Raw genomic sequence first — 24,006 nt, forward strand, 5'->3', positions numbered from 1 at the left:
CAGTCTGATACCTGCCAGAGAAATGCCAACACATGCGCATTGCAGGTGTTATCACCAACGACCACCAGATGTCGGCGCCATGTTTAGCCGCTCCCTACAACCAACTAGGAACAAATACTGAATCACATAACATAAACATTCTAGACTTCATGGAGCTCTAGACCAATGCACATTTTGGCTAGCCCCTCCACCTTGCACTATATGTCCTTACTGCAAGTCCTGGTTCTACCTGGTAATTTGCTGCTTTGTTAGCTTCTTAGATTCTGGCTTCTTCAATTCTTTCATCTGCATATAAAAAGTCTACCTGGAATAATTCTGTCCCTGATACCTCTGCCTCCACAGTTTTCAGGCTGGAAACTCTGCAGTCTCTACATCTCTTTATTGAATAGAGACTTCCCAGTCTTTCAGACTGCATCAGTACCCACCCACCTCTTGCAGTTTGCACTACACCACACTGCAGTCCCTCTTATTCTGTCGTTCCTGTTAGGCCCCAGGAACTCCTGGGATTCCTTTTAGGCCCCTACAGATGAGCATAGTGTCTGGCCTGTACCCAAGTAAATCATGAATAAATAACCAGGTCTCTCTTAAAAAAAAAAAAAAAAAAAAAAAAAAAGAAGTTCTGTAAAACTTAATACTCAAATGGCAGTTTCGAGGTCTGGAAAGTGTTATTAATTAATAGACACAAGGTTTCACATGAATAAGGTTAATAAGCTTGGTAGATGTGATTTATGATGTCTCATTTAGGTTTTAAAGAAGACTTATCTCTTTTTATGTGCCCAGATAAATGTTTTCAAAAGGTAAACTTTCTTTGAGGTATAAACATAGGAGGTAGTAAGGATATTTTCCAAAGAGAATTGTCAGTAACAAAGGAAAAAAATATCAGATGTGTGTCTAAAACCATGATATTGTTAATATATAATTCTCATCATTGTCTCTATTAAACAGAAATGCAAATTTTCTGATAATGCTATTCCCTACTTAATAAAAAATGCCACTTTACTTTTAAGAGAATAATGTTTTTCTGATATTTATTGAACATTTGAAGGACTAAAATAGTATCCAAAATTATATCCTATTATTAAGAGTCATAGATACAAAGCAGCATCATATATTTATATTCACAGAGCACACAAATAAAACTCAGATCCTCATATTCACATGTCACATTGTATCCTATGCTCAAAACCCAAAATGAGTATCTTAAATCTCACAACAGAACTGAAAGGAAAATGAATATATTCATGCATCCCTTTCTGCCGTACCTTTGTAGAATCACCCGTTGTCAGCATCAATCAGAATTGAACACTCAGTGCAGCTGATGAATCTACAATGACATGTCATATTATCTTAAGATCATAGTGACATCTAGATTAACTTTTAATGTTATACATTCTTTATGTTTAGACACACATATACATTGTTATGTATATGTTTATAGCAATTTATGTATTTTAAATGCACATAAAACACTGACAGTATATTTCATACAATCTTTCCTTATGGTTTATCTTATCTTTTGCATCCTTCTGAATCATACACTTATATGCTAATTGAAGGCAGTTATTCCTTTAAGAAGCTTTAGGTATGAAGAATGAAATATCTGAACTTAATTTAATTTAATCTGAATTTAATTTAGAACTTTACCAACATCAGTTGTTATTTATATCCCTTGAAAATGTTCAGACATTTTCAACTGCAATAAACAAGTTGCTTTCATATCAAATTTGTTTGGTCCTACAAATGAAATATTTAAAGGGTTCATTTTCAATGTTGGCTAAAAGTTATTTAGTACATGAACATTAATAAGAGTCTGGTTATCAAAGATTATATATATCTTCAATTTAATAATACTAATTATAACTGTACTAGTAGACCCATTCATTTCTATTCTCAAATTAATTTTTTTTCTGGTCATGATAAGGAATTCTGTCATTTTGCATTTAATTGTATCTCATTATTTAGTCATATTTAGGATGAATTTAAAATATTAGAAATGATGTTAATAAGTGTCTGAGCTTTTGTATCTATTGATACTCTAATATTTTCTCCCCGTTTATTAACTCAAGGAAAGTCAGTTGTCCTGCATGCAGCTTTGAGAAAGCCTCAGGAGTGTGTGGACATCAGTGACATTTCTACAATTAGTGTTTTTCTACTCAAAGCTGATATTCATAGGTTGTAATAACTTATGTAGGAATAGCATTTGTAATTTATTTCTAATAATTCTGTAGTGAGTGTTTTTGAAGAAATAATTTGAATATATAAAAAACAAGTGTGTTTTATATTTAGCAATATTGATTAATAATTGCTCTTAATTGCAAAATTTTATCATAATAATTATTGTATTTTTTAGGTGTAATGAATAAGACAAGAAATATTTCATCACTTGCAAAGTGATGAAATTTTTAAAATATGAAGAGCACAGTGAAAATTCATATAAAAAGAGTGTTGAATGAGTTATACATATTTGTAACAGTACAACCTTAGAATTACCCAATGGAACAGTTGAGAGTAATAAGAGTTTCATTACCACGCATTATAATTTCCTGCAAAATTCATGCCGCTAAAATCAATCTTGCCCTTATTTTATGGTTAATTCCATAATACCTCATGGAATAAACATTGGGAAAGAAAATATCTGATACCTGTGTCATTATAGACCTCAAAGGGAAAACAAGAAATAGTAAAAGAACAAAAGAGAACAGGTCATGGTCAAAGAGCCAGTTCTTGAAGGAGGCAATTTTGTTCCCCAGGAAACCTTGGAGGTAAGCCTTGTGATCAACAAAACTAGCATCTAGTAAGTAAGTTCAGAGAGGACATAGTATATGGGATAGCACTGCTTTAGAAATAGCTCCAAACTTATGATTATAGTTCTCAACTGTAATCTAAGGGCCTAGTTATATCCTAAATTATGTTTTATGTGGAGAAACAAGGAACTGTCTGTTGGTTTCTATAACTAAAAGTGTTTCTGCTTATACTTGTTTGCAGTCTATGATCATTCATCATACAGTACACAATAACATACTCAGTTCATTCTTACAAACACTGTATCCTCTATGTAAACTGGAATATCCCAAGATAACTGCATATGCTATTGGTGTTTTAGAAAGGTAAATTTAATTGAAGAGGAAACCCCAAAGGGAAAGTATATTTATTTGTGTAATCCCTTATGTAGTTTAAGAAAGAAATGCAAAATCTATATTAACTGTCTTAACTAAACAGAGCTTCTGAAGTTTGGATTCATATTTCTATATCGCTACAGTTTTATAAATATTTATATTCTTACTCAGTGATCTAAGGCAATGAAAAATTCATTGCTTAAAGAGAATTAAGGACTCCAAGTTGTGCTGAGAATACACTTTTACATATTCATTCATTAAACTAACATTTGTTAAGCATGTAGTATTAATGCATGCTCTGTAAGTGGTATAAAGAACATGGAGTAAGATGTCAGATATAACTGCGTTGATATCTCCAGTGAAAAGTGTGATGGTATGACAGAGGCATTTTGATTCTTAAAGAATTGTTTTAGAGTCTATGGATTTATGTTTTGGTAAATTGAAGGGCTGGGAGGAGGAAACCTTCCTCCAAGTAAAATGTCTTTTGTAGGCTATAGCCATGGATCAATCACATGAGTACTTCTCTCAAGTCTGGAACTAGGCCTGCTATAAAATGTGGTAAAGGACACTGGACAGAACCTGGGAGTCATGAGAAGCAGGGATAGAGTGGCTTTTGCGTAATCCCTTTTTGCTGCCTTTCCTGTAACATTGTTTCAGAGATTCTTTGCCTTGGTAACAATCTCAGCCTTATATTTTTTATCATTTTAAAGACACAGTTACATGGTTCCTTCTTAGAGAGGGACTTAGAGAGGACCTACATCATTTGTAGCATTCAGAGTTCTGAGTCCACAAGGTTCTTCACTGAAGTTCTATGTTTTAATAATTTTTGCATCTTTCTTGTTTCCTCAGCCCCAGGGATGGTGGCTACTTCCAACAGTCTCCATTTTCACTCTACTTTCTTGTTTTCTCACTTGTCTGCCAGTGATCAGTTTGTAGTACTCAGCTCAAAAGTATCCATATTGAGTTCTTTCAGGTCTGGGCTACATCATGGGATTGATACTTCCTAGTTTCATCCATTTGCCTGAAAAAATCATAATGTTCTTATTTTTAATAGTTGAATATTTTCCATTGTGAAAATGAACCACATTTCTGTGTCTGTTCTTCAGTTGAAGGACATCTGGATTGTTTCTACTTTCTGGCTATTACTAATAACATTCCTATGAACATAGTGAAGCACATGTCCTTGTGGTACAGTGGAGCATCTTCTGAGTATATGCCCATAAGCATCTATAGCTGAGTCTTCAGGTAGAATTATTTCCAATTTTCTGAGTGACCACCATAATGATTTCCAGAGTGGTTGTACACCTTTCCAATTCCACCAGCAATGAGGAGTGTTCTCCACAAAAGGACATGCATAGTATGTACTCACTGATAAGTAGATATTAGCTAAAAAGTACAGAATATCCACAATATACCCCATAGATCCTAAGAAGTTAAAAAGGAAGACACAAGTGAGGATGTTTCAATCCTACTTAGAAGGAGGAACAAAATAATTATGGGAGAAAGAGGGAGTGAGAGACTTGGGTGGGAGAGGGAGTATGGAGCAGGGTCAGGCAGGGGGTATAGGAAAGAATCCCAGAGAGCCAGGAGAATGAATGGAAATATGCAGCTGCTTAGGGTGGGAGTGAGAGGAACCTTTAGAAAGTCTCTGAGACCTGGGATTGGGGAGGCTCCCAGGACTCAACATTGGTGACCTTAGACAAAATGCCCAACAGTGGGGATATAGAACATGAAGAGACCACCTTCAGTAGTTAGGCATGGCCTCCAGTGGAGGAATGGAGACCAACCTACCTTCAAAAATATTGCCCCCAAATTAGTCATCTTTAAAAAAGATACAGGGACAAATTTGGAGCAGCAACTGAAAGAGTAGCCGACTAGTGAGTGACCTGCCCAACTTGGGATCCATTCCATTGAAGGTCACCAAACCTAGACACTATTACTCATGCCAAGTTGTGCTTGCAGACAGGAGTATAACATGCCTGTCCTCTAAGAGGCACCTACCAGCAGCTGACTGAGACAGATGCAGATACTTGCAGCCAACCATTGGACAATGGTAGAGGACCTCAGTGGAAAAGTTAGGGGAAGGACTGAAGGAACTAAAGGGGATGGCAACCACATAGGAAGATCAACTGTGTCAACTAATCTGGACTCCTGGAAGGTCCCAGAGACTAAGGGACCAACCAAAGAGCATACATGGGCCAGTCTGATACCCCTGGCACAAATGTAGCCAAGGACTGTTTGGCCTCAATGAGAGAGGATGCACCTAATCCTGTGTTGACTTGATGCCCCAGCAAAGTGGAGTCCTGGGAGGGGAACACACCTTCAGAGATGAAGATGGATGGTGGAGGCAGGAGCAAGAACTGCAAGGGGGGACTGATAGAATAGACAAAATTAGGAATGTAAAAAAAAAATAATAATAAAATAGAAACAAAAATCTTTCTGTAAATACTAATGTTTTTTGACCCCTAGCTGTTCAGAGTTTTCCTAGTATTAGTCATAATCATGGTCCTGAAAATACCACCTGCTTCGTAATATCCAGAATCTAAGCACTATATTCATTAGATAACTTTTAGTAGCAAAAATATATGTGGTATACTGCATGCATCTCTTTGTGTACATACATGTGTATGTGTGTGTTTGTATACAATATATATGCAAGTAGGTATACATGCTTCTGTATTATAATTAGTTGTATAAAGCATATATGTCTTGCACAAAATTAAAATCGTGTAGATCAAAGGCAATGGATAATAATATATTAGTGTTCTTTTTTATTGTAGAGCTCCTAACAGTTAAATATTTTTTGAACATTTATGAGATTTTACAGAATGTGTCCAAGAATAAACATTCATTACAACAGCTTAATTTTCTCAGGGATTTTATGGAAGAAATACAATTAGCCAATGGCCAATGAGCAAACATACTACTGATTTCTGTGCCTTGCATCTGGTCAGGGCACCCATAGCCTATCCTGATATAATTCTTAAAAATTAATCATGGTTCAAGTCTCTGAATTAAAAAACATTCTTTTGTCATCATAACTCATCAGATAATTTATTTTGTTTGAACTGAGAAAAGTAAACATTTCTCCAGGCTAGTTTGTTGGATTGATTTTAAAAAATGATAACTCTGAAAAAATTGATTCTCACCCCCAAACCAAGAATACCTGAGTAATCTGTTGTATGAAATTTATATTTTATATTATCTATGAGATCTTCTGGAAATCTGTATCTCAAGGGACCAAGGAGAACTTCTCTTACTTTTGTACATCTGTCTGTGAAATTGCACATATCTGGACATATGAGTGAATATATTAGATATAAATGGATATCTTAAATTTCCATCAAAATGTCATTCACTATATTAATTACATTTTAATAATGGTACAATATACTTGTGCCACTCACACACATATACTGTGAACAATATTTTTACCCAGAAAAGATTAATAAATAATAAAACATCATTTCATTTTCCCTATCTGAACTACCAACAGAGTTAGCTGGACATTTGTTATTTATTTGATTTTGCAAATCATGGAAACCAAGGACTTCATGTGACTTCCTGTTGCATTTATCAAATTCCCTACAACTTTGAACTTTTCTATACTGTTATAAGACATAAAAGCATAATCATTGTTAACAAATAGAGCCCATTGGTCTTTCTGTTTATTCTTTGTCAGCTGATGATAGTTTGTTGTTTAGTTACACAGAAGAGCTTCCTTTTTATTATAAGAAAAATGTATACCAATACAAGGGATTCTTAGGCATTAACTCTTCAGATAAATTGATCTCATAAATATTACAGCAATTTATAGGCCTATGTCCTGGTTTTCTATTTTTGAAGTTGATTTGTGATTCAGTGTAATAAGAAATACTCCAACTCTACCAGTAAACCCTGAAGTTCTACAACCTACTTTAAAAGTATTGAATACTAAAATCCTTCATAGACATTTGCTGGCTTCTTGTTTTAAACACAAAGAGAATAAAGCTTTCTATGTGGTGTTAAAGATGGAATGTAAGATTTACTTTTTCAGTAGAATTGAAAAGGAATGAAAATGGTAAAAAGTATCAAAAGTTAATGAGGGCTTAATATACTTATAGAAAGCCACTAATTTTATTTATTTTCTGAGTCTAGGTCTTCCATTTAAAAAGAGAGCACTTTCATAGTTGTATATTAAGTCTTAAAAGAATCTTCATTATCCCAATTGAGTTTTATTTTTTAAATGAACAAAAATGAACAACCTTTTCTGAATGCATAGCAACTCTCAGATTAAGAATTTACCCTAAAATAGTAATTTGAAAATTAAATTTTTTTTCAAATTAAAGACTGACATATAGCATATGAAATGAAGCAGAAACCATTAAACAAAAACAATCCAGTGACTTTAATTTTTCTAGATAATAAAAACTAACCTTGTATTAACTGTGGCTTTAGTAGTTAGTGCTTGGTCAGCACTAGTTCGCCATGTATAGAGATGTGCTACAGTTTTCAAAGTTCAAGCACTCCACTAGAAACTGTTCATTTAAATCAGCCATTTATCTAATTTCTCCCATAGGGATTGAAACACAGGATAAAGTCCTCATCCATATGCCTGGATTGAGGAAGAAAGGTTCAAGGAGGATTGGCATAACATGGAACTTTGAGAAAACAAAGCAAAAGTCAGAACTGGTTTCAAAGACCTCACAACCAGCCAAGTTTTATTGACTTCTCAGTTTTGCTTGGGCTGATCCTCTGTAATAAACTGAATATAATGAGCATGTCCTCCTAACTTATATCAGAAGTCATTCCTGATTCTTGGGTAATGTTCACAATTCTGCGATCAAGAAGTCAATACATGCTAAGTGCGGAAGGAATCTTTACTTATTTTGGGGAAAGATGGACAGGGAAAGAAAGAACCAATTCTGAAACTGAACTCAGAAGTTTCTAATTTCGTATTAACTGAGTATTTATGAAACAAATGGGATACTTTACTTATGTAGTCAGAATCATTTAATGAAATTACTCTTCAAAATTAGAAAAAAACCAGCAAATTTGCCATTTAATTTACTGAAACCCAGATAATTTTTATTGTATATTCTTTCTCATACTCTACATGTGACGGACAAAGGAAAGCACATCTTTAAGTAAAATGACATAAATTAGCCATGTTATCCAAACAAACATGAACTAAAAATATCAGAGAAAATTTGGATATTATAAAAGAAGCAGGGGCTGGGGATTTAGCTCAGTGGTAGAGCGCTTACCTAGGAAGCGCAAGGCCCTGGGTTCAGTCCCCAGCTCCGGAAAAAAAAAAAAAGAACCAAAAATAAAAGAAGCAGCCATCACATATTTTATATAAATGAGATGATAAAATGAACAAATAATTCACTTACTCTTTTGGGGCTCTGATTTTATGTGTGAGAAGCCACTAGGTGACAGTGTAACTTTATAACAAAATGACATTTTCTGAATGCATAGTAATTCTCAGATTGAGAATTTACACTAAAAGAGTAATTTGAAAATTAAACAATTGTTTTGAAAAAGAGCAAAAATTCCCACTTACAAAATAACTTTCAGGTTGCATAGCATTGTGCAAAGCCCCTGCTTTTCTGAGGTCCAATTCAGAAAAGTATAACTTTTCTTTCATCTGTCCTTTTTCTTTCCTTCAGATACTGGGGAAGGGCCTCAGCAAGTTTTCCTCATGTTCCTGGTCTTTCTTACAGTTTCTATGAAACCTTCTTCCTCTTCTATCACACAAGTGCTAGACAAGGTATAAGCCCAACATTTAAAAGGCATCATTTGCTCTCCTTCATGTCTTTTCTTCCCACAGTGCCAAAATTTATAGTTCTCCTTCCTTTTGTTTGTTGTCTCAAACTGTAATAAAATGATTTTTGAATTTTAATTAAAAATATTACTTCCACTTGGAAAATTAAGAGGATGAAGTATTTATCCCATTTCTAAGTAAACTCTATCTTTACAGCATCAAAGGATTTACAATAGAGTATTTTCTATCGTACAATAGATAAACCTCGTATGGACAAGTCTTTATTGTCTTAGATAACTGTTACTGATTTCCAGATATCTCTTCTTCATTGTTATTTTAGTCTGTCTCTATTTGCTACACATCTAAATAGAAAAAAAACCCATAAAACAAAAAAATAACAAAAATATTATTTCCCATTCATCTACTTATTTTCCAGAAAAGCAAACACTATTTTCTTTCATTTACTTATTCACTGATTTTTTTTATGAACTGTTGCAGCTTAACTCTATTATTGAAAGATGTGGACTACTTAGTTTAATAATTGATATATACTCTTTGCTGAAATCTCTGAGATCCTGATAGAATTATTTTCTCTTGTAGAACCTGGGAAGTATAGCTTACCTCATGGATATATGTGAAATGCTAAAACATACATGCACATATGTAATAAGTGTTCTTTGACCCGGTTCCTGGAAAATAGTCTGGAAAAACCTGAGAATTTCTAATGGATTTATCTTCCTTTATTCTGTATGGTTGTCTTTAAGACTATAGCTAATAGTTCTATGCTAATGGGTGGCATATGCTAGTTCATTCATTCTTGACACTAACTTACCTAGGTTTGTGATGGAGAGCTAAGCATTACAGAAAGACAAATATGTCAATAGAAAAACCAAGAGATTCAATTATTTAATATCAGTTAATCACTAGGGAGAGGAAGAGAGCTGACATCAGACTCCAATTTACTCCCAGTAATTCAATCAGTGGTGAGCACAGTGAACCTTCCCCCAAAACTCTGCTTACAAAGTGTGGGCCTGCTCCACTGATTACAACCTTACACACTAAAAAAGGACTCTTCCTGATGAGATGACAGCATCCTTTACAAAATCTCCCCTGACCTTTCCTGTCTCTCTTTTTGGCTGGTTCTATTGTATATCTTCTTTTAATAGGAAAATTGAAGGTATAAGTATGACATTTTCTTAAGTTCTATGGTCTTGGGGTAATTATCGAACCTGAGGATAAAGTGGGGTCTTCTGAATTTTTAGGTAGCATGATATAAATCAGGGCAGCTGGAATCTGAAGTGAGGAAGTGTTACAGGGGACTTGACCCTTAACCTCAAGTTTGCAAGCTTAAAAGATACAAGATTGAGAATCTCATAATTCTAATTATTATGATATAATTTGATTGGTACTTGAGCTATTTCTCAAAAAACACCAATTAGTTCTCCTTTAAAATTCCCTCAGGCACTAGTGATACCTGCCTATGAACAGCTCTTTCCAATTAATCACTGTGTCAATTCTATTTCTCAAAAATAATAAGCTATCCTGTGATTCACATATGAAAATATTGATATGAAAGCTGACAATTTTGGTGAAATAGATTCTTATGAAAAGTGAGTGGATTGTAGCATCTCATTTTTGTACTCATGTTTGTTCTTCTTCATGCTTTTCGTTCAGAGAAAGTGTCAGCAAGAAGTTGAGAGAAATAAAATATTTTAGGTCAGATCCACATGAGTATGAAAAGGAGACTGGATAATCTGGCAGCAATGACAAGGTTAGAGCACCATCTTAGGCTCTGTCTATGGTAAAGACAACTGCAATTTGCATTCCTTTGATACAATATGAAACATTCCTTCTCTTTCTGTCATCATCTTGATGACATTGTATTCACTCTTCCATAGGGCACTGGCCTTAGTGCAGACCCTATGAATATTATTACCCTTTCATTGTGGTAATGCAGTGAGAGAAGCACATATTGCAATTGTATACTTTACTGTGATGGCAAAACAAAGAGCACAGTTGTAAGTCTGCCATCCTCTATAGCTGCAATGTTCCTCTTCCCCTTTTTCTCAGGTCCTGTTTATTATTTAAATTTTTATAATGAGAAAATTTCTTTTAAGCAAGCAGTCAGGTTTGTTGTTGTTGTTGTTTGTTTTTTTTTGTTTGTTTCTTGGTTTTTACTACGAACAATGATCTTGACTCATAGGGATTTCAGAACATTACTTTGTGTGCAAAGGTAAGCAAATTTCTCAAAATAAAATAATCTCTGTTAGTAACTTTATGAAATAAGAGTATTCTCATGAGGGCCAAAGTAGATGTAGATTAAAGCAGACTATCTAAATGACCCTAACAATACCGTCACTCTTGTCATGGGGGGAATGAATAAAGCATCAGGAAGGACACTGTAGGCAAAGGGCAGATATACATTAAATGGTGGAAGTTGGAAATAACTAGATTCCAATAAGTTACAACTTAAAGAAAAGAAGTAAGGGTTAAGTCAAAATAAGTATATATGAATACAATCAATATTTTCCCATCTGAAAAACCTTGATTAAAGAGCTAGCATATCACACAAAGGCAAAATTCCTCCAGGACCAGGCACTTCCAGTTTCTAGCTGGGGCCTGAACATCACTGATATGGGCTCAGAGCTCCCTGCTCCAAAACCCCGTGGGAGAGAGAGCTCACTGCCCAGACAGGTGGGCACTCCTGAGACTGCAGAGCAGGAGAGACTGCCAGTACTGCCCACCCTTGCCCACATCCCTGACCCAAAAAGCAACTATATAGAGCCTCTGGGAACAGGAAGATAGGAGTAGTCAACACTGCGGTCCAGACACTGCCCATATCTGAAGGGACCCAGTCAAACAGCTCTCTGCACTCAAATCCATTGGGAGCAAGAGCTAGACCTTCAGAGGGGCAGACACACCTGGGAAGCCAGAGGAGACTACTCTCTACCCACATTTCTGACTCTAGAGGAAAACGCCTAGCACCATCTAGGACCCCTGTGCAAAGGGTCCTGAGTGAAGGTGGGGCAGGCCCTTGTGGTTGCTGCCCTCACAGAGAGCGGAAACCCAACTCTGAGAAGAAACCCCTGGCCTGAAACCAGAGGTAAGGCCAACTTTTCTGCTCCAAGCGACCTGCCTGGTGGACTCAGGACACATGCCCACAGGAACACCTGAAGACCAGTAGACAGGAATGACTATAAGCCTGAAAGCAGAACACTCTGTTCCCACAACTGGCTGAAAGAGAACAAGAAAACAGGTCTATAGCACTGCTGACACACAGGCCTATAGGACAGTCTAACTACTGTCAGAAATAGCAGAACAAGGTAACACCAGAGACAACAATATAGCAAGAGGCAAGCACAAGAAACCAAGCAACAAAAACCAAGAATACATGGCATCATTGGAGCCCAATTCTCCCACCAAAGCAAACACTGAATATCCAAACACAACAGAAAAGGAAGATCTAGATTTAAAGTCACATTTGATCATGACAACCATGAATATAGAAAACCAAAGGAAGAGACAAGGATCCATAGATACAAGCATCACCAACAGAATGCAAGAGATGAAAGAGAGAATCTCAGGAGCAGAATATTCCACAGAAATCATTGACACAACTGTCAAAGATAATGTAAAATGGAAAAAGCTACTGGCCCAAAACAGACAGGAAATCCAGGACACAATGAGAAGATCAAACCTAAGGAAAATAGGTATAGAAGATAGTGAAGACTCCCAGCTCAAAGGACCAGTAAATATCTTCAACAAAATCATAGAAGAAAACTTCCCTAACCTAAAGAAAGAGATGCCTATAAATATAAAAGAAGCCTACAGAGCTCCAAATAGATTGGACCAGGAAAGAAACTCCTCCCATCACGTAATACTCAAAATGCCATGTGCACAAAACAAAGAAAGAATATTAAAAGCAATAAGGGAAAAGGTCAAGTAACATATAAAGGCAGACCTACCAGAATCACATCAGAATTCTCACCAGAGACTATGAAAACCAGAAGATCCTGGACAGATGTCATACAGACCCTAAGAGAACACAAATGGCAGCCCAGGTTACTGTATGCAGCTAAACTCTCAATTAACATAGATGGGGAAACCAAGATATTCCATGACAAAACCATATTTACACAATATCTTTCTATAAATCCAGCCCTACAAAGGATAATAAATGTTAAAGCCCAACACAAGGAGGCAAGCTACACCCTTGAAAAAAGAAACTAATCATTTTGCAAAAGAAAAAACAGAGAAGACAAGCACACAAACATAATCTCACATCCAAACAGGAATAGAACAGGAAGCAACAATCACTGTTCTTTAATATCTCTCAACATCAATGGACTCAATTCCCCCAATAAAAAGACACATATTAACAATCTGGATATCCAATGAGGACCCAACATTTTGCTGCCTACAGGAAATACACGTCAGAGAAAAAGACAGTAACTACCTCAGAGTAAAAGGCTGGAAAACAACTTTCCAAGTGAATGATCTGAAGAAGCAAGCTGGAGTAGCCATTCTAATATTGAATAAAATCGATTTTCAACCAAAAGGCATAAAAAAAGATGAGGAAGGACACTTCATATTCATCAAAGGAAAAATCCACCAAGATGAACACTTAATCCTAAATATCTAAATACAAGGGCATCTATATACATAAAAGAAACCTTACTAAAGCTCAAAGCACACATTGTCCCTCACACAATAATATTTTATGATTTCAACACACCACTCTCATCAAAGGACAGTTCATGGAAACAGAAATTAAACAGAGACATAGACAGACTAAGAGAAGTCATGAACCAAACGGATTTAACAGATATTTATGGAACATTCTATCCTAAAGTTAAAGGATATACCTTCTTTTCACCACCTCATGGTACTTTCTCCAAAATTGACCATACAATCATAAAACAGGCCTCAACAGGTACAGAGAGATAGTGCCATGTGTCCTATCAGGCTAAAACTGGACTTCAATAACAATAAGGAAAGAATTCCCACATATACAAGGAAGTTGAATAATGCTCTACTCAATGATAACCTGGTCAAGGAAGAAATAAAGAAAGAAATTAAAGACTTCTTAGAATTTAAAGAAAATGAAGGTACAACATACCTAAATTTATGGGACACAATGAAAGCTGTGCTAAGAGGAAAACTCATAGCTCTGAGTGCCTGTAGAAAGAAACAGGAGAGAGCATATCACCAGCTTGACATCACACCTAAAAGCTCCGGAACAAAAAGAAGCAAACACGCCGAGGAGGGGTAGAAGGCAGGAAATAATCAAACTCAGAACTGAAATCAACCAAGTAGAAACATAAAATCACACAGAATACACAGAATCAACAAAACCAAAAGCTGATTCTTTGAGAAAAATCAACAAGATATCTAGACCCTTAGCCAGACTAACCAGAGGAAACAGAGTGCGTGTCCAAATTAACAAAATCAGAAATGAAAAGGGAGACATAACAACAGAGCCAGAGGAAATTAAAAAAAAACATCAGGTCCTACTACAAAAGCCTATATTCAACAAAACTTGAAAATGTGAAGGAAATGGACAATTTCCTAGACAGATACCAGTTCCTGAAGTTAAATCTGGAACAAATAAACCATGTAAATGACCCCAAAACTCCTAATGAAATAGAAGCAGCCATTAAAAGTCTCCCAAACTAAAGGAGCCATGCTCCAGATGGGTTCAGTGCAGAATTCTATCAGACCTTCATAGAAGACCTCATACCAATACTATCCAAATTATTCTACAAAATTGAAACAGATGGAGCACTACTGAATTCCTTCTATGAAGCCACAATTACTCTTATGCCCAAAACCACACAAAGACCCAACAAAGAAAGAGAACTTCAGACCAATTTCCCTTATTTATATCGATGCAAAGATACTCAATAAAATTCTTACAAACCGAATCCAAGAGCACATCAAAACAATCATCCATCATGATCAAGTAGGCTTCATTCCAGGGATTCAGGGATGGTATAATATACGGAAAACCATCAGCATAATCCACTATATAAACAAACTGAAATATAAAAACCTAAAGATCATTTCATTAGATGCATGTGACAAATTTCAATACCCATTCATGATAAAAGTCCTGGAAAGAACAGGAAATCAAGGCCCAAACCTAAACATAGTAAAAGCAATATACAGCAAACCAGCAGCTAATATTAAACTAAATGGAGAGGACCTTGAAGCAATCCCACTAAAATCAGGGACTAGACAAGGCTGCCCACACTCTCACTACTTATTCAGTATAGATCTCGAAGTCCTAGCCACAGCAATCAGACAACAAAAGGAGATCAAAGGGATTCAGATTGGAAAGAAAGAAGTCAAAATATCACTATTTGCAGACGATATGGTTGTATACTTAAGTGATCCCAAAAGTTCCACCAGAGAACTACTAAAGCTGATAAACACCTTCAGCAAAGTGGCTGGGTATAAAATTAACTCTAATGAATCAGTAGCCTTCCTCTACACCAAAGACAAACAAGCAGAGAAAAAAATTAGGGAAATGACACCTTTTATAATAGTCCCAAATAATATAAAATACCTTGGTGTGACTTTAACCAAGCAAGTGAAAGATCTATATGATAAGAACATCAAGACTCTGAAGAAAGAAACTGAAGAAGATCTCAGAAGATGGAAAGATCTCCCATGCTCATGGATTGGCAGGATTAATATAGTAAAAATGGCCATTTTACTAAAAGCGATCTACAGATTCAATGCAATTCCCATCAAAATTCCAAATCAATTCTTCATAGAGTTAGACAGAACAACTTGCAAATTCATCTGGAATAACAAAATATCCAGGATACCTAAAACTATCTTCAACAATAAAAGGACTTCCAGGGGAATCACTATCACTGAACTCAAGCAGTATTACAGAGCAATAGTGATAAAAACTGCATGGTATTGGTACAGAGACAGAAAGATAGACCAATGGAATAGAATTGAAGACCCAGAAATGAACCCACACACCTATGGTCACTTGATTTTTGACAAAAGAGCTAAGACCATCCAATGGAAAAAAGATAGCATTTTCAGCAAATGGTGCTAGTTCAACTGGAGGTGAACATGTAGAAGAATGCAGATCGATCCATTCTTATCACCCTGTACAAAGCTTAAGTCGAAGTGGATCAAGGACCTCCACATCAAACCAGATACATTCAACCTAATAGAAGAAAAAGTGGGGAAGAATCTCGAACTTATGGGCACTGGAGAAAATTTCCTGAACAAAATACATATGGCTCTAAGATCAAGAATTGACGAATGGGATCTCATAAAACTGCAAAGCTTCTGTAAGGCAAATGACACTGTTGTTCAGACAAAACAGCAACCATCTGATTCAGAAATGATCTTTACCAATCCTACAACTGATAGAGGGCTTATACCGAAAATGTACAAAGAACTCACAAAGTTATACTGAAGGGAGACAAATAACCCTATTAAAAATGGGTTTCAGAGATAAACAAAGAATTCACAGCTGAGGAATGCTGAATGGCTGAGAAACACCTAAAGAAATGTTCAACATCTTTAGTCATAAGGGAAATGCAAATCAAAACATCCCTGAGATTCCACCTCAAACCAGTCAGAATGGCTAAGGTCAAAAACTCTGATGACAGCAAATACTGGCAAGGATTGGAAGAAAGAGGAACACTCCTCCATTGTTGGTGGGGTTGCAGACTGGTACAACCATTCTGGAAATCAGCTTGGAAGTTCCTCAGAAAATTGGACATTGAACTACCTGAGGATCGAGCTATACCTCTCTTGGGCATATACTCAAAAGATGCCCCAACATATAAAAAAGACACGTGCTCCACTATGTTCATAGCAGCCTTATTTATAATAGCCAGAAGCTGGAAGGAACCCAGATGCCCTTCAACAGAGGAATGGATACAGAAAATGTGGTACATCTACATAATGGAATATTACTCAGCTATCAAAAACAATGACTGTATGAAATTCATAGGCAAATGAATGGAACTAGAAAATATCATCCTGAGTGAAGTAACTCAATCACAGAAAAAAACACATACTTTTTGAAAATTGAATATTAGCCCAAATGCTCGAATTACCCGAGATGCATAGAACACATGAAACTCAAGAAGGATGACCAACATGTGAATGCTTCACTCCTTCTTTAAAAGGGGAACAAGAATATCCTTGAGAGGGAATAGGAAAGCAAAGTTTAGAACAGAGGCAGAAGGAACATCCATTCAGAGCCTGCCCCACATGTGGCCCATTCATATACAGCCACCAAACTAGATAAGATGGATGAAGCAAAGAAATGCAGGCTGACAGGAACCGGATGTAGATCTCTCCTGAGAGACACAGCCAGAATACAGCAAATACATAGGTGAATGCCAGCAGCAAATCACTAAACTGAGAACGGGACCCCAGTTGAAGGAATCAGAGAAAGGACTTAAAGAGCTTGAAGGGGATTGAAACCCCATTGAACAACAATGCCAAGCACCCAGAGCTTTCAGGGACTAAGCCACTACCCAAAGATTATTCATGGACCGATACCGGGCTCCAACTGTATAGGTAGCAATTAATAGTCTAGTAAGAACACCAGTGGAAGGGGAAGCCCTTGGTCCTGCCAAGACTGAACCCCCAGTGAACGTGATCATTGGGGTCTTGGCGGTAATGGGGGACGATGGGGAGGAGAACAACAATATGGAAGGGGAGGGGTTAGGGTTAGGGGAATATTGGCCTAGAGTCTGGGAAAGGGAATAACAATTGAAATGTAGATAAGAAATACCCAAGTTCACTTGATTTTTGACAAATGAGCAAAAACCATTCAATGGAAAAAAGATAGTATTTTCAGCAAATGGTGCTGGTTCAACTGGAGGTCAACATGTAGAAGAATGCAAATCGATCCATGCTTATCACCCTGTTCAAAGCGTAAGGCCAAGTGGATCAAGGACCTCCACATCAAACCAGATACACTCAAACTAATAGAAGAAAAGCTAGGGTAGCATCTCGAAGACATGGGCACTGGAAAAAATTTCCTGAACAAAACACCAATGGCTTATGCTCTAAGATCAAGAATCGACAAATGGGATCTCATAAAATTGCAAAGTTTCTGTTAGGCAAAGGACACTGTGGTTAGGATAAAATGGCAACCAACAGATTGGGAAAAGAACTTTACCAATCCTACAACTGATAGAGGGCTTATATCCAAAATATACAAAGAACTCAAGAAGTTAGACTGCAGGGAGACAAATAACCCTATTAAAAAATGGGGTTCAGAACTAAACAAAGAATTCACAGCTGAGGAATGCCAAATGGCTGAGAAATACCTAAAGAAATGTTCAACATCTTTAGTCATAAGGGAAATGCAAATCAAAACAACCCTGAGATTTCACCTCATACCAGTCAGAATGGCTAAGATCAAAAACTCAGGTGACAACAAATGCTGGTGAGGATGTGGAGAAAGAGGAACACTCCTCCATTGTTGGTGGGATTGCAGACTGGTAAAACCATTCTGGAAATCAGTCTGGAGGTTCCTCAGAAAATTGCACATTGAACTACCTGAGGATCCAGCTATACCTCTCTTGTGCATATACCCACAAGATGCCCCAACATATAAAAAAGACACATGCTCCACTATGTTCATAGCTGCCTTATTTATAATAGCCAGAAGCTGGAAAGAACCCAGATGCCCTTCAACAGAGGAATGGATACAGAAAATGTGGCACATCTACACAATGGAACATTATTCAGCTATCAAAAACAATGACTTTATGAAATTCATAGACAAATGGTTGGAACTAGAAAATATCATCCTGAGTGAGGTAAGCCAATCACAGCAAAACACACATGGTATGCACTTATTGATATGTGGCTATTAGCCCAAATGCTTGAATTACCCTAGATGCCTAGAACAAATGAAACTCAAGACGGATGATCAAAATGTGAATGCTTCACTCCTTCTTTAAAAGGGGAACAAGAATACCCTTGGCAGGGAATAGAGAGGCAAAGATTAAAACAGACAGAGAAGGAACACTCATTCAGAGCCTGCCCCACATGTGGCCCATACATATACAGCCACCCAATTAGACAAGATGGATGAAGCAAAGAAGTGCAGGCCGACAGGAGCCAGATGTAGATTTATCCTGATAGACACAGCCAGAATACAGCAAATACAGAGGCGAATGCCAGCAGCAAACCACTGAACTGAGATTAGGACCCCCGTTGAAGGAATCAGTGAAAGAACTGGAAGAGCTTGAAGGGGCTCGAGACCCCTTATGAACAACAATGCCAAGCAAGCAGAGCTTCCAGGGACTAAGCCACTACCTAAAGACTATACATGGACTGACCCTGGACTCTGACCTCATTGGTAGCAATGAATATTCTAGTAAGAGCACCAGTGGAAGGGGAAGCCCTTGGTCCTGCTAAGACTGAACCCCCAGTGAACTGGACTGTGGGGGGGAGGGCAACAAGGGGGGGAGGATGGGGAGGGGAACACCCATAAAGAAGGGTAGGGGGAGTGATTAGGGGCATGTTTGCCCGGAACCTGGGAAAGGGAATAACATTCGAAATGTAAATACGAAATACTCAAGTTAATAAAAAAAAAAAGAAATACCCAAGTTAATAAAGATGGAAGGAAAAAAGAGCTAGCATTTCAACCACTACAATACAGAATATCTTAAAACAGAAGGTGAAATTAAATATATTGGCAATCTTATTTAAATGATGTTCTATTTGGGAAGAATTCTTTAAGGGGAAGAGTAACTGAAAAGTATTATGGAATATGAGTACATTTTTTCCATTTTGGTAAGATATAATTATCAGCGTAAATAACTCTGAAAGTAAGCATTGTGAATATAAAAATTCCTTTAAGTAAACTTTGTCTAACACTGTTACCATGTGGCAAATCTGGCACCGTCAGCATCTTGGATCTTAAAGTAATGCAGAATCTCACCCCCACTTCAGCTTTTCTGACTCAGACCATATATATGCACAATATCCCAGTTTAATTTGTATTAGAAGTATTAGTACAGAATAGAGAGCAAATACTTTATTAAGTCCAAATCTCCTGGTTTCTAAGCTACTCTTTACCAGTCAATAAGTCACTCTTGGAACAAGAATTAATTGCTTAGTTCACTAGCATTTATTTAATGTAGTATAGGTCTAGGCTAAAGGAATTAATTAAACTGACAAATTATGTTCCAGGTTGAAGCTATGTGGTCATGTGAATTAATCTTCAGAATCAAATCTAGGCAATTAATGTGCTTTGAGCAAAGTTAGTCTTCTTAGATCATGGCATAGAGACTAAAACGAATAAAAACTAGAATGTGCTGATTTTAAACTCTATGCAGATATGAAAAACAAACTCATTGTAATAAGAGAGTAGAAACTATTTTTAAACCACAGTTTTAACTTTAAAAATGTAGTCATAGCCATACATCTCATCTTACAGACTCTTAAATACATAATGTGGTAGTTCCATCATGTACTACATGCACAATAAGTGCAATGGGAAAGATGTGCTCTCAAGTCTTTATTGGAAACAGGCATCTTTGATGTGTTGCCTAGAATCCCATACATGAAAGAGGCTAGGCACCACATAGCAAGAATGTGCAAGAAGCTCAATAGAGGGGTCTAGAAATACAGCTCAGTGGTTCAGACAATTAGATTCTGCATAGATTCTAAGTTCAGTTTCCAGCACAAACAGGGAGGCTCAGAAACATGTGTCACTCTAGTTACAGGGGTTTTGGCACTTTTTACTAGCTTCTCTGGACACCAAGCAAGCATACAGCACATGTATATAGAGATAGAAAATATATATAAAAATAAAAATAAATAAATAGGTGTAATAAAAAAAGGTGATAGGGTTCACATGAATAAGAATTCCATCAGCACCAACTTGTCTGTAACAAGACATCCCACCTGATCTTCTGACTCTAGTCTCATAAAAGAACCTAAGAACTATCCAGCAGAGCCAATTCTAAACCAGTAACTACTGAGAAACACTAATTATTAGTTTATTTGAAGCAATTTGGTATGCATATGCAATTGTATTTAATATAGGTTGGTATTGTATTAAGTCACACAACACATTCTACAATGTAAACTTAAATGAGTATGATACATAGATATAATTTTTAGAGATACAGTGGTTAACTGATTCAATTAAATGAAAGCAATATCCCTGAATATTTGGTATAGTATCATTCAAAACTTCCTCATGGAAAAATATTATTCTATTATGAATAAATATGATGTACAATAGAGAAATAACAAATTTTGAATGTAGTATCTAGGAGCGAAGGCTTCTCATCATGGCGGACCCTAGAGATAAGGCGCTTCAGGACTACCGGAAGAAGCTCCTAGAGCACAAGCAGTGTGAAAAGTCTGAAAATGATCTGAAGGCACTCCAAAATGTTGGACAGATTGTAGGGGAAGTGCTTAAACAGTTAACAGAAGAAAAATTCATTGTTAAAGCAACAAATGGACCAAGATACGTCGTAGGTTGCCGTCAGCAGCTTGATAAAAGTACGCTGAAACCAGGAACAAGAGTTACTTTGGATATGACCACCCTAACCATCATGAGGTATCTGCCGAGAGAGGTGGATCCATTGTTTTATAACATGTCTCATGAGGATCCTGGAAATGTATCTTATTCTGAGGTTGGAGGCCTGTCAGAACAGATTCAGGAATTAAGAGAGGTAATAGAATTATCTCTTACAAATCCAGAATTATTCCAGCGTGTAGGAATAATACTTCCAAAAGGCTGTTTGCTATATGGACCACCAGGCACTGAGAAAACACTCTTGTCACGAGCTGTTGCCAGCCAGCTAGACTGCAACTTCGTAAAGGTTGTATCTAGTTCTATTGTAGACTAGTACATTGGTGAAAGTGCTCATTTGATTAGAGAAATGCTTAATTATGCCAGGGACCACCAGTCATGCATCATTTTTATGGATGAAATAGATGCTATTGGTCGGTTTTCTGAGGGAACATCATCAGACAAAGAGATTCATAGAACTTTAATGGGAGTTACTAAATGAAATGGATGGATTTGATACTCTGCATAGAGTTAAAATGATCATGGCTACAAACAGACCAGATACACTGGATCCTGCTTTGCTGCACCCAGGAAAATTAGATAGAAAAATACATATCAATTTACCAAATAAACAAGCAAGATTAGATATATTGAAAATCCACACAGGCCCTATTACAAAACATGGTGAAATAGATTATGAAGCCATTGTAGAGCTTTCAGATGGTTTTAATGGAGCAGACCTGAGAAATGTTTACACTGAAGCAGGTATGTTTGCAATTCGTGCCGATCATGATTTTGTAGTTCAGGAAGACTTCATGAAAGGAGTCAGAAAAGTGGCTGACTCCAAGAAGCTAGAGTCCAAACTGGACTATGAACCTGTGCAATTTTCTATAAGGTTTTGGTGGTTGCATGACAGACATTGGCTTGATGTAAAAATAAAGTTAAGGAAAATAATGTATTGGCAATGATCTCATCAAAAGTGAATAAACATGTAAAAGCAACATAATAAGAAATGTAATTCAGTAATTCTTTTAAAACTGGTACAGAAGAAAGTTGCATGTTTCTTAATGTTGCGTTTACTGCAGCAGAATTTACAAAAGACATGCTGAAGCTTTTCGTATTTGCTTTGTGAGCTTTTTGTACAACATTCAAAATGGTTGAGATAGTAGAGGAGAACATTTCTTATGACTTATTTCATATCTTGTTTTCCTCATCCTAAAAAAAGCAATAAAGTCTGTTTTAGTTGTCCTATAAAACAATAAACAAATTTAGTATCTCCAAGTCTTCAAAACAGAAAATATATAGTATAGGTTTAAGATCTCAATTTTCTCAGTGTGTTTCATTAGCCTCTTTTCTTTTTTTTTTGTGGGGTTAGGGAGTAGTTGTAGTGCTCTTTAGTCTGAGTTTTTGTCTGATGGTGTTATGGGATGAGGTAAGAAGTTGTTAGGAATCTATGGATTTTTTGAAAGATCTAAATGAAATATTTTACTCTTCTTCATGAAAGCTATGATCATATAGATGTTACTTTACTAAAAATAAGCAAAGAAAGGCCAAAATGGTCAAAGTTAATTTTGTTGAATATAATTGTATAGACAATGCAAATTGTGAACAGTGTTGCAGGTCCTTAAGGCATTAGTAAACATATAAGAGGGCAAGCAATTATCTTGTAAACTGTCTTAGTTATTTTTCAATATTTACATGATATTTACAAAATATCATGACCAATGCAACTTGTGAAAGAAAAAATCTGGAGTCTCACAATTCTGTGAAGTCTTCACCATATGTGAAGCAAGACAATAGGCAGGCAGACTTGGCTCTGAGAGCTTGTGTTTTGATACAGGGCCAGGATGCAAAAAGAGCTAAATAGGAATGGGATGGGCTTTCAAAACCTCAAAGTGTCATGTCCCCTAGTCAGTGTCATATCCCCTAGTGTCATGTCCTCCAACAAGGCCATGCCTGTGAATACTTCCTCTTCTCTACAACTGGGGCAAAGCATGAGAAAGCTACTTATCCTGCTTCCTGCTTTCCTCATTTGACTTTAGATTGTTGTGGAGGGGTGAGGCCTTGTAGACCTTGTAGGTTTTTCAGTGAACATTTCGGCTGTATTGTTGGTGAGACTTTATGGGGGTAGCCTCTGATATGATTACTAGACACAGTCTCGTCGCCAACTCCCTGATCTTCTGGCTCTTAAAATCTTCTGTCCTTTTTTCTCCAAGTGTTCCTTGAATCTTAGGTGTGGGGCAACTTTTACTTATGATTTCCATAAATAATTTGTTTATTTTAACTACATGACAAACTATAGCTATTACCTCAGGTGATCAGCCACATAAACTCTAAGGTAAAGCATCCATGTACCAACCATGTTGTTGAAATAAGGACTGTGAAAAAAATTCTGGACCAGTTATGGCTATAAGGAGAATGTCCATGATCATAGACCACTGGACTACTCGTATAGGTACAATCATTTGTTGCTAGTTATAATGGTCTTAGGCCATGAGTCTATCTAAGTAACAGATAACCCATAGTAATGTGGGTCTTTTTCCTTCTTAAGCTTTGTGATGAGTTTTGTTACATGGCTTTTGGTAATGATGGTTCCAAGCGTGGTATAGGAG

General features: G+C 36.6%; 1 pseudogene; it reads left to right on the forward strand.

The window, feature by feature from the left end:
• Window positions 1–21,155: 21,155 nt before the first annotated feature.
• On the forward strand, window positions 21,156–22,362 carry Psmc6-ps2 (proteasome 26S subunit, ATPase 6, pseudogene 2; annotated as a pseudogene).
• Window positions 22,363–24,006: the final 1,644 nt, after the last annotated feature.

The sequence above is a fragment of the Rattus norvegicus genome, chromosome 2 (genome assembly GCF_036323735.1).
Source record: "Rattus norvegicus strain BN/NHsdMcwi chromosome 2, GRCr8, whole genome shotgun sequence".
NCBI lineage: Eukaryota > Metazoa > Chordata > Mammalia > Rodentia > Muridae > Rattus > Rattus norvegicus.